This window comes from Xenopus laevis, chromosome 6S, assembly GCF_017654675.1.
Source record: "Xenopus laevis strain J_2021 chromosome 6S, Xenopus_laevis_v10.1, whole genome shotgun sequence".
Lineage (NCBI taxonomy): Eukaryota > Metazoa > Chordata > Amphibia > Anura > Pipidae > Xenopus > Xenopus laevis.
In genome coordinates, this window is record NC_054382.1 from 66,637,160 (window position 1) to 66,648,295 (window position 11,136).

An 11,136-nucleotide genomic window follows, 5' to 3' on the forward strand; every position below is an offset into this window, starting at 1 on the left:
TTACAATTTTGGCTAACTAACTATATTAGAAACATTTTTTATTTTGTACAGCACATTTTTATTTACCCAGTTTTTATTTTTACACTGAACTGTTCCTTTAACTGGTCCCTATCCTCCTGACACAATAATCAGGTTTCTTTCTTAAGATAGTAAACTGCTTTAATCATTAATTATTAACAGATTCCATGTAAAACTATACCTCATAGTGTGTAATTTAAGTTTTTAAGGGGCAGATTTATAAAGGGTCAAATTGTCTTCCTGTCTTCCTGACATTTAATTTTTTTTGGAGAAAAAACTCAAATCAAGCTTGATCAAATTCGAATTGAATTCAATTTGAGTTTCCGGGTCGTCTAAATTCAATTTTAATAATAAATTTCGCCTAAACAAATTTTGAATTTATGGGAGTCTATGGGAGTTTTAACAACTCAAAAAGTCGAAATTCAATGCTTGATAAATGTGCCTCCCAATGTCATACAGGAATAAGGCACTTAACAAAATAAAACATGGGGAAATCTCATAAAACCAGATGTGAGAAAGGGAGATCTCTAAAACATTATTACGAACTGGTGGCACTATTTGTGAAAAAAGGTAACTGACTGCTCTCAGTCCAAGATGGTGCCTGGGATTGAAGAGACAGATAACAATGCCACTCTTCAGTTGTACTCTGAACAGATAGTGAAGGATAAGAAGAGATAGAAATGTCTAATCTTACCTTCCAAAGCAGAGATAAAGGAACTTCTCTAGGAAATTACTTTTGTCTTAAAAGAGGAGCACCAAGACATAAGATACGATTACTGCAAAAATAGACAACACTGAAACTTCTCATAAAAAGTCAGAATCATAAAACAAAGGCATATTTTAGTATTCAATGGATCCACTTTCTAATCACTGTAACAAAATGCACAAGTGTGACATAATATAATTATAATCATATAATTATATTTAAACATGCTCTTTTTACTTCTGCATAGATGTGCTTAGTGTTAGTTAATCCATCCCGCCTCCTGTCATGAAACATACACAAGTACCCCTACGGATGCCACCAGACTTCATATTGATGCTGAGCTCCAGAAATGACTTAGTTCTCACTTTGCATAGTTATGTCTGATATATGCAAAAGTGCAAGCATAATTGCATTAAGGGGCAGATTTACTAAGCTCGAGTGAATGGTTCGAATGTCAAAAAGTTCGAATTTCGAAGTAATTTTTTGGGTACTTCGACCATCGAATAGGCTATATTCAACCATTCGACCTCGATTCGAACGATTTGAAGTAAAAATCGTTCGACTTTTCAACCATTCGATAATCGAATTCGATTGTCTCTTTAAAAAAACTTCAACTTCATAATTCGCCAAATTAAAGCTACCGAAGTACAATGTTAGCCTATGGGGACCTTCCACAGCACTGTTCTAAGTTTTTTTTCGTCGAATAGAAATCCTTCGATCGATCACTAAAAATCGTTCGATTTTTATTCAACCGCAGGATTGCCAAATTTGTTGAAAAAACTTTGAATTCGATATTTGAATTCTACATTTTTTTAATGCGATGGTCGAATTTCGAAGTTTTTTGTACTTCGAAATTCGACCCTTAGTAAATCTGCCCCTAAGTGTTATCTCCCCCCATGGGTACAAATATGCGGAAATATGCTGAAATTATGGAAGACACTCTGCACTGTGTTAAAAATCATGGAGCATTGTATCTGTGTGCATATGATCTATGCTGTCATAATTTACCTTCTATTTTTTTCTGTTTTGTAAATATTCTTCCCACTAAATAAGTGTTTCGGAATTGCACGTAGAAAAGTAACATTACAAATATTAATAGCTGCATAACATAACCATGGGAAGAAAGGTCATCAGTCTTTGCCGAGAGTGTATGATGTTATGCATAAGATCAATGTTGGAAGTCAACTGGATCACACTGGACATAATCCCAGAATATAAATGCTTATATTGTGCACAGATTGTTTCAAGGCTACCAAATCCTCAATGCAGGTGTAACCATGTTTTGTGGATATCTACCTGGAAAAACATATATTGTAAGGCTGAGACCACTACCATTTCTAGTTACTTCAGTTTACTTTATTTACAGCTAACTTTCCAACACTCTGGTTCATGCTATTGCAGATGCCAGCCCTAGCATAGCATGATATATGTTTTCAATTTGCTGTAGGTTAAGTGTGTGCATTCATGTGTTTCTGTAGTTGAATTTTAGTTTAAACAATTAAAGTTATGTTTTACATGACCTTGCTTTGATGAGGTCCATATTTCTTTGAAGAACCAAGTCTTTACTGCATCTTGTTAACAAAGGGAGTTTGCTAGGTTTTAAGAAACATTTTGCATTTAGCGGTACTGTATATGTAGGTGCTAAGTCAAGGGGGCTTATTTATTATGTTGTGTAAAAATAATGTGGCATAATAAACCACACATCACCATGCTTTGCCATTTAAAAAACTGAGTAAAATGTTTATGCTTTTTTTTCTTATGTGACTTCTGCCAGAAGCAATGTAAAATAATGGTGTCATATCTCGTGTTTATATGGTGTAAAATTAGACACCTTTGCCATTTATTTTGCACGGCTTTTTACATAATTTTTTTCAGCAAATTTTGCTTATCACAGCATAATAAATTTGCCCTTTGGAGTCTAAAAATTGGATATAAATCTGTTAAATGGGATTAATATAATTTTTCATAATATTGCAGTAAATATGTCAACTAGCCAGCTAACATATCTTATGACTTACCAGTTAAGTTTATTAGTAGTTATTGATAACTGAAAATTCTCCATATTTGGTAAGGCCGTCATTCACCTTAATCACTGGATGCATTCTGCAGAATATGAGAATTTATAAGTAATAGTACCAATAGAAGATCTCTTGAAGAAATTATATGTCTTCAATGACTTTTGAAAAATATAATGAGAAAACTGCTAATTTCTAACAAAAACTTCTTGAAGGATGACATTGTATAACATTGTTGTTTCTAAAATATATATTTCTAAAACTATATACTTTATTTCTTTTTTGATCTTGGTGGTAGACCCTATATTATTAGTTTGTCACCTAGACATAAAACACTGTTATTCTTTAAAAATAAATATGAAAGCAAAATTTGTTTTTATCAAAACATCTATAACTACTGCATTAAACATGTATAAAAATCTGAGCTGTCAATCATTTATTGCCTATATGCCTCAGGCAGTTAATTACTTTAAATTTCCATTTTTCACTTCCTGTATGTCACTGTATTCCCCTCATGCCCCCTCCCTTCTCACGTTCTATAATTATGAAGACTGTGCATGGGCTTGTGCACCAGGCCCCCTATTCTGGCACATAGACATGTAACACACCCATAGGTGGGCCTGAGATGTGTGGAAATAGTGTGACTTGCTGCCAGTGTATCCTGGGCACCCTGAGTCTATGGACAACTCCCTGCAACTCCCAGCAGTGTGTATGTTTGTGTGTTCCTTTAAACTCTCCTCATGTGGATCCTGTGTGTCTATGGGTATACAGACTAATAAGGCTAAAAGTAACAGCAGTCCAAGTTAATTTCATTAATAAATAACTTCTTTATTTGGACAGTGGCAGTTGATATAGCTCACCAGGGTCGGACTGGACATGGGGGGCCCACCGGGTAACTATACTCCGGGCCCCCTGTGCGCATGCGCGAACGTCTCTGTGCACGCCAGAGCGCATGCGCGAATGTCTCTGCGCACGCTGGTGTGTATGCAAACGCCGGTGCGCATGCGCGAACACCAAAGCGCATGCGATACCGGCGCACCAATTAATTTTTATTTGGGGGCCAGAACATTGGGGGAGGGGGCTGGGCCGGCGGGGCCCATGAAGGCCGGGGCCCACCGGGTATTTCCCCGGTTTCCCGCCGGCCCAGTCCGACGCTGTAGCTCACAATAGTAGTGAAATAGTTTGACTTGCTGCCAGTGTATCCTGGGTACCCTCAGGCTATGGACAACTCCCTGCAACTCCTAGCAGTGTTTGTATGTTCCTTTAAACTCCTTATCCTCAGGTGGGTCCTGGGTATCTCCGGGTACACAGACCAATCAGGCTGAAAGTAACAGCAGTCCAGGTAAATTGCATCAATAAATAACTTCTTTAGTTTGACAGTGACAGTTGATATAGCCCACAGCAGTCAAGCAATAAAGCTCCCCAAGTTCAATTACAACTCACAGTGGAAACCACCTTCACACTTTACGATATTGCAAGTTGATCCTTTCAGGGGGTAGTACAGCCTGTCTTGGTGATTTCCCCAGCACTATATCCCACAATATCCCATAGGGTATCTTGCTCCTTTGCACTTTCCCTGCTCCTGAGCTCACCTACTTGTGTCCCTGTCTGTTTAATCACTGCTATAGGTGAGCTATAGGGTTCTTTTACACCAATAAATATTTACTCTATTTGTTATAACACAAAAAAGGTAAAACTCTTGCAAAGATTCTTGGCCTCATCCTGAGCCATAAGGGCAGGGGCACACAGGCAGATTCGGGGAGATTTAGTCGTCTGGTGACTAATCGCCTCTTCTTTGGGGTGACAATCTCCCCGAACTGCCTTGCCCCTTGCCTCACGAGAAAACTTTGGGCGACTTAGGAAATCGAAGTGCCGCGAGCGCATTGCTGCAGGCGATTTTTCATTTAACCGGGGGGAAGGCAGTTCGGGGAGATTGTTGCCCCGAAGAAGAGGCGATTAGTCGTCAGGCGACTAAATCTCCCCGAATCTGCCTGTATGCCCCTGTGCTAAAAAGTACCGATTTAGGTGAACATTGTGTGTAAATGCTATAATGGCAATTATTTTATTTTGTTCCTGGTCCTTTAATTGCCACATTTCCTATGTTTTGTAGCTTTCAATTAAACTTTCTATTTGTTTTATATGCTATTTAAATTATGTAAATAGTTTCTGCTGTATGTTAATGAAAATCTGGTAATACAACAAAGTCAAACATTTCATATGGATCAGAAATGGTCCTCTGAGACTTATTATAAGAACTTTTTAAATTACACAAACCAATATATGATTGCTTTATTTTTTGATATTATGCAAACCAAGGGACCAAATATCTGCATTATTTTTTGCAAATGACATCCTTAATAACATTTATCAGCTTTCATGCATATATTTGCATTATGAATAATTTAAGATAATTTAACTGCATACTAGATTTTTGGAAAAATTAAACATTATTGTCTTCTCCAGCTTTCTATTATGTAAAACAATTACATAGTTGTGCTGTGCAAAGGCTACACTTGCTATAAGGGCCCACAAAGCATTTGGATTGGGGCTACTTTAGACCTCTTGCTTGTTTCCATATATACAGTTTATCCGGCTTCCCTGAGCTGAGGGCTCAGGGAGACAACAATTTGGAGGGAATTTAACTCAACCTTGGTCTTTGGCCATTAAGTGCTAAGACTAGACTAAATAATGTTATAATACTTATAAAGGTACTGTAGAATCTTATTTTTTTCTTAAAAAGTTTGAGAGAGTGTTTTTCAAGGAAGAATTTGGTGATGGAATTCCAAAGGTAAGGAGCAGAGAGATAATGTGATGGTGTGAAAATATGTTGGCTCTGGGAGGAGAGGAGGAGTTGGGTGAGACATACTGGAAAACAAGTGAAGAAATGTATTGAGGAGCAGAGGAGTGGAGGGCATTGCACACATGCTGTGGTGAACTTGAGGGCTGCTTGGGCTACAAAGTAGGAGAAATCTTCCTCAACTAGAGGACCATGCAGGGAGGTAAGAGTTTGTAATTTGTAGGCAATATGTGAATCAAGGCAGAAACAATGACTGGGAACAATGTCAGAGTGACCGGAACAAATTTGCTATACACTAGCCAGACTGATGTGTACTTTCCAAAAACATATGGTTTTCTGGGGAGCGCTTACTTTTTTTTTTGCAGTTTTACCCATCATAAAATGCTGTGAATGTGTTGATTTTGCAGTAGCTGAAATGACATAAATGATAGATCATATAGGGTGTCTTCATTTTGGAGCCCCTATATGCCATGTACTTAATTAAACCTATGCATATTGGGCATTAGACTGTTCAGGGAACCCCAGAATTTCATAATTAGCATGTTTTATATTAGTACCAAATGTGGGAATTAAGATGTTGCATAGTGATTTTCGGAAATGTCATCAAATATATGGCTTTCTGTGGTGAGCATACTTTTTATAGCTTTACTTCTCTTAAATTGCTGCAAATTCCTGGAATTACAGAAATAGCTTGTATGGGGTGGCTTAAATTTGGGGCACCTACATGTCATATACTTAGGTAAACTTAGGCATATCAGGCATCAAACGGTTAATATTTAAGATGTTTTATTTGGTTAATGATATGCGTGAGATATGATGCTGTAGACTGGAAGCTTTGAGGTAATTTCACAAATTTTTATAGAAAAAATATATACTTAGGAAAGAAAAGCAACATGGTAGTTTGAAGTTGAAAGTTGAAAAGAAAAGAAATTTGAAAGAATCTGTTCTTTCCAAAAAAAATGTGTTTTTAGACACCTAGAAGCCTATATTTTGTTATAGAAGTGGAAATACACCAAAATTCTAGCAAATTTTGAAAGCTTGCTTTGTCCTGTAAAAAATGATATATTGTTTTCCTGAGTGAACTAAAAGAATGAAGTGCCAGAAAGAGGCATGAAACGTGTCAGATGACCTAACATGTCACAGTACATCTGTAATGGATGCCCGTTTGTTGTTTTAATCACCCCAGTAAAACTGGATATTTAATTTTACTCTACACGTGTGGAATGGTTTTCTCGACCACTATACCCCCTACATATGATGTCTACTGGAATGAAGACCAGCATGAGGAAACCTGCACACCATTGAGAGTGGGCACAATGGAGAAGTGGCCATAGCACGGGCATGTGAGTTTTTCTTTTGAACTAAAAGAAAGATAAAAAATAAATAAATAAAATAAAAACCATTCTGGCAATAAATGCGGCAAATATGCTGGCATTAAAAGGGATAAGATACTTTACTTCATTGCAAATAATAACATTATTAGTTTGTGCCAGCATGGTTTTATGTGTAACAGACCTTGCCAGATTAATTTAATTGCCTTTTATGAGAAGGTGAGTAGGAACCTCAACAGCTAAAGCTTTTGATACCAAACAGAAGGTTAATGGTTAAATTAAGAAATATTGGCCTGGAACATAGTATTTGTACTTGGGTAGAGAACTGGCCGAAAGATAGATAACAAAGAGTGGTGGTAAATGGAACATTTTGCAATTGGACCAATGATGTTAGTGGAGAACTGCAGGGGTCTATACTTGGTCCTTGTGGTGCTTGTATGCCTTACCAGTGTAATAAAAAAGACTCACCCTGGTAGTCTAGTGGGGGGACAACAGGGACCTGCATCCTTGTGCGCGGCACGCCTCTGTCTTCTTTATGGGCGAATTCGCGCTGGCGTGCTTACGTCAGTTCACAATGGCGGGAAATTTGAAAGTTTAAAAGAGCAGTAGAGTAGTTCCTTGCCCGTTATAGGACTTGTATCCTGGTTCTTCTGAGTTTTGTGCTATTGTGTTCTTGATTCCTGATCTGATTCTGATTTCATGTTTTGACCCCTGCCTGGCTTTTGGCAATTCTACTCTAACCTGACCCTTGCCTGCTATCTAAGGCCGATCCTGCTAAATCTCTTCTGATTGATCACCCGGTTTGACCCTTGCCTGCCTGACTACGCTTGTACTCTGCCTAAAAAAAAAGCTCAGTCGGCAGACAGCTTGTATTGCACATTTCTGCATGCCCAGTTCATTATACACCCATGTGGTTTGCAGAGCCTGGAAAGGGACATGGAAGTGTGAGCTGTGCCGTTGCCAGGGGATGGCACGGAAAGTTCAGGTGGGAGTAGCCTATAGGCCAGAAGTGGCCATTTGACCTCTAATTCCAGAGCCACGGGGGTCTAGTTGGTTGATTTGGTGATTGCTATTGTCTCCAATGTCAAGAGATCGAATCTTAAGGAAATGCTATCTGAATTGAGGGTTGCAATTGACTTCATGGAAGAGGGAATTCCTACTTATTACTGTCTAGACAATATTTATTGATAGCTCACGCAGAGGAGGAAGCGCTTAGGAACAGACACAAGACTATCGGCAGACTACAACACACAAACTTTAGTGTTCTTAGGACCATAATTCAAATCAGAGGAAGGCCTGGTCTCCTAACCAAAAGATCTCAAGTACAGCAGAGAAGGTGTCTGCCTTTGTAAGCCAAACCAGGGTTTCTATGAGGACAAGTATGTCAGTACTGGGACAGATGTCTTTAGTTACCCAACTGGTGAAGTGGGCAAAGAGGCATATGAGGCTTATGTGTTCTCCCTTCCCTATGATTTGAAGAGTTTTTTGAAAAAAATAGATCTGGAGGGAGCCATATCCAGGCAATTATCTGTTTATACTGCAGAGGTGAGAGTGCTAGAGCACTAAGCCTCCGTAATCTACCCCACATATAACATTGCTAGGTGCTGCCCCCATAGCAACCAAGGTCTCCTGATAGACTGCACCTTTGCTGTCCTATATAATGTAAACCGGCATACTGCTGGCTTTTCAAATGGACAGCCTAAGCAATTTAAAACAGTACATACAGTAGAAGGTTAATTGGTGTGATAAGTACGTCAGAACTATTATTGCAATGGTTAGAAGCAACTAAACGTAATTGATGGCCAGGCTTAGGTTGGCCTTCAGAGGCAGTCTGAATACTTTAAGGCTACAGTATCGTGCAGAGGAAGGTAGTTATTTAGGCTCTTGCTCACTACAGTCTGTATAAAAGCCATGTGTAGACAGGCAAAATTGGCAGCAGTAAATTAAATTTTATAATTTGTTTGCTTGGCTCTCTACTAATAGGTAAAACAATTGCAAAGGTTCACACTCACATGGTAAAAAGTGCAGATCTGCAGGTGTCACCCTGATTTGTGATATACAGATCAACTGATTTTCTAAGCTATTAAATTTAGACACATATGTCCGTTGGGAACTTTTTAATACATTTTATCATTGATTTTAAGTTTTTCTGTGACTTGTTTTCCAACAAAATCAATTACAGATTTCCCCATTTTAGCACCAAGCTATGTCTTCCACACTGTTAGATATTTGCTTTCCCGCCTCTGTAACATAGGGTGACAATACCCATGGCAGTCTAATGATGTGAGATGAAAAACAGACAGTGTCATTCATTCTTGCTCTTTATCAGATACTGTACATTGGGTATAAACTGAACAAGGCACACATTAAAGTCAATGCTGATTTTAGAAGGCATTGTTAAAAAGGTACATATATTTAAAATCATCAGTTAAAAGTCTTCCCAGTTTCAAACTGTGGAAATATCTTTCCAGCCTTCTATTAATAACTAACTGGCTTGATTTGTTTTTTAAAGAGAAAGGAGAAAAACATTTTCAAAAAAGTGTTTTTTATGTCTGAAAATAGAGCTTAGCTACGTCTAAATTGAATTACAGATTTTTACATGTCCATTGACAATGAAATCACCTTCTCGATACTGTTAGAAGATTGCACATTTCTCAACATATAATTGTGAATAATAAGTGCTGTAGTTACTACATTATAAATAGGAAATTCAACTGGAAAAAATAAAGAATGGCATTCTAAAACTATTTTTAATAGGTGTTCATTATTTTTTTACATTAGTCAGTGGTTTGAAAAATGATAGTAATATGAACAGAAGAGGGTCTTAATATGAAGGTAAGTGATTAAAAACAGTAACAGCAATAATTTCATTTTTGAAGCACTCTCCTCAAATCTGAGCTTTAGGCTGGACCCTCTTAGCCATTTTTTGATCCTCTTTTGTGGGGCAAGCACATTTTAAGAAATTTGCAGTTATTGTATATAAACACTATAATAAATATTGTAAAACTGCAATCCAGAAGGCAAAGATAGAAAATGAGGAGCCCATTGCGGCAGAGGCTAAGACTAACCCCAAAAAGTTTTTTAAGTATATTAATAGTAAAAAGATGCAGGTTGAGAGTGTTGCTCCTTTAAATAATGGTACCAGTTTGGTTGTAACAGAGACAGATAAGGCAAATGTGCTAAATCAGTTCTTTTCTTCAGTGTATACAATAGAGGAGATGAGTTCTCATGCTCACTTCATACTGTAGCTGCACTGTTGGCTCAGCTCATTCTAATCAGTGGCTAACTTAGGATATGGTTCATACAGCTTTAATAAAAACTAATGTGAACATGGTACCAGGGCCAGATGGCAACCCCCCCCCCCCCCAGGTTTTAAGAGAGCTTAGTTCAGTTTTAGACAAGCCTGTATTTCTGATTTTCTCAGATTAACTTTCATCTACCTATAGTCTGGAGGAAAGTGTAAAAAAAGAAGTAAAATAAAATTAAACCTTGCAGCATACAGGGGGTTTAGATGCTATCAGTGAATATCTTTGTTGAGAGTAAGGCACAGTTCATGTTATTTATCTCCATGCTACCATAGCAGGTTCTCCTTGTGATTAAATATGTGTGTTAGTGAGGAGCAAAACTGTGTCCTATCACTTCACTGAACAGCAACTGAAACAACTAGAACATTTTTGGCAGCATTTTGCCAACATTTTGCCAAATACAATGGCATCAAAGGCTGTTTTTTAAACATATATTATTGAGTCAAATTTTGTATATAATTGTTTTTCTCTCACACCAAATGTATTGGACGTGTGTGTGTGTGGGGGGGGGTGCAATTTAGCACCTATATTTGCAAAGGACATTTCTTTTTCTTTTTTTTGACAATTAATGGTTTAAGTGTTTTTTTTTTTTTATTCTTCTTCTAGCGGATTAATACATACACTGCCTCAAAGTAAATAATAGCAGTTGCTTGTCTTATATTGTTAGTGAAGATACTTGATTATTTGAAGTATCTTGCATTGTCTGATAGTAAGCAATACAGTGACAGTTCCTTTAACATCTATGGTGCATTAAATAGTATAGCTCTGTTACATGCTCATTCATTATTCACTCCATTCTATCTACTGTAACAATCCCATTATTGTGACAAAACATAATTATCATACATACCATATGGGTATCAACATCACATACTGATTTTGGTTCATCAATTTTTTTTTAACTTATAAAACTTTATGGTTTACTGTTCATGTAATTTTGGAAAGTAGTCAAGATTCAATTTAT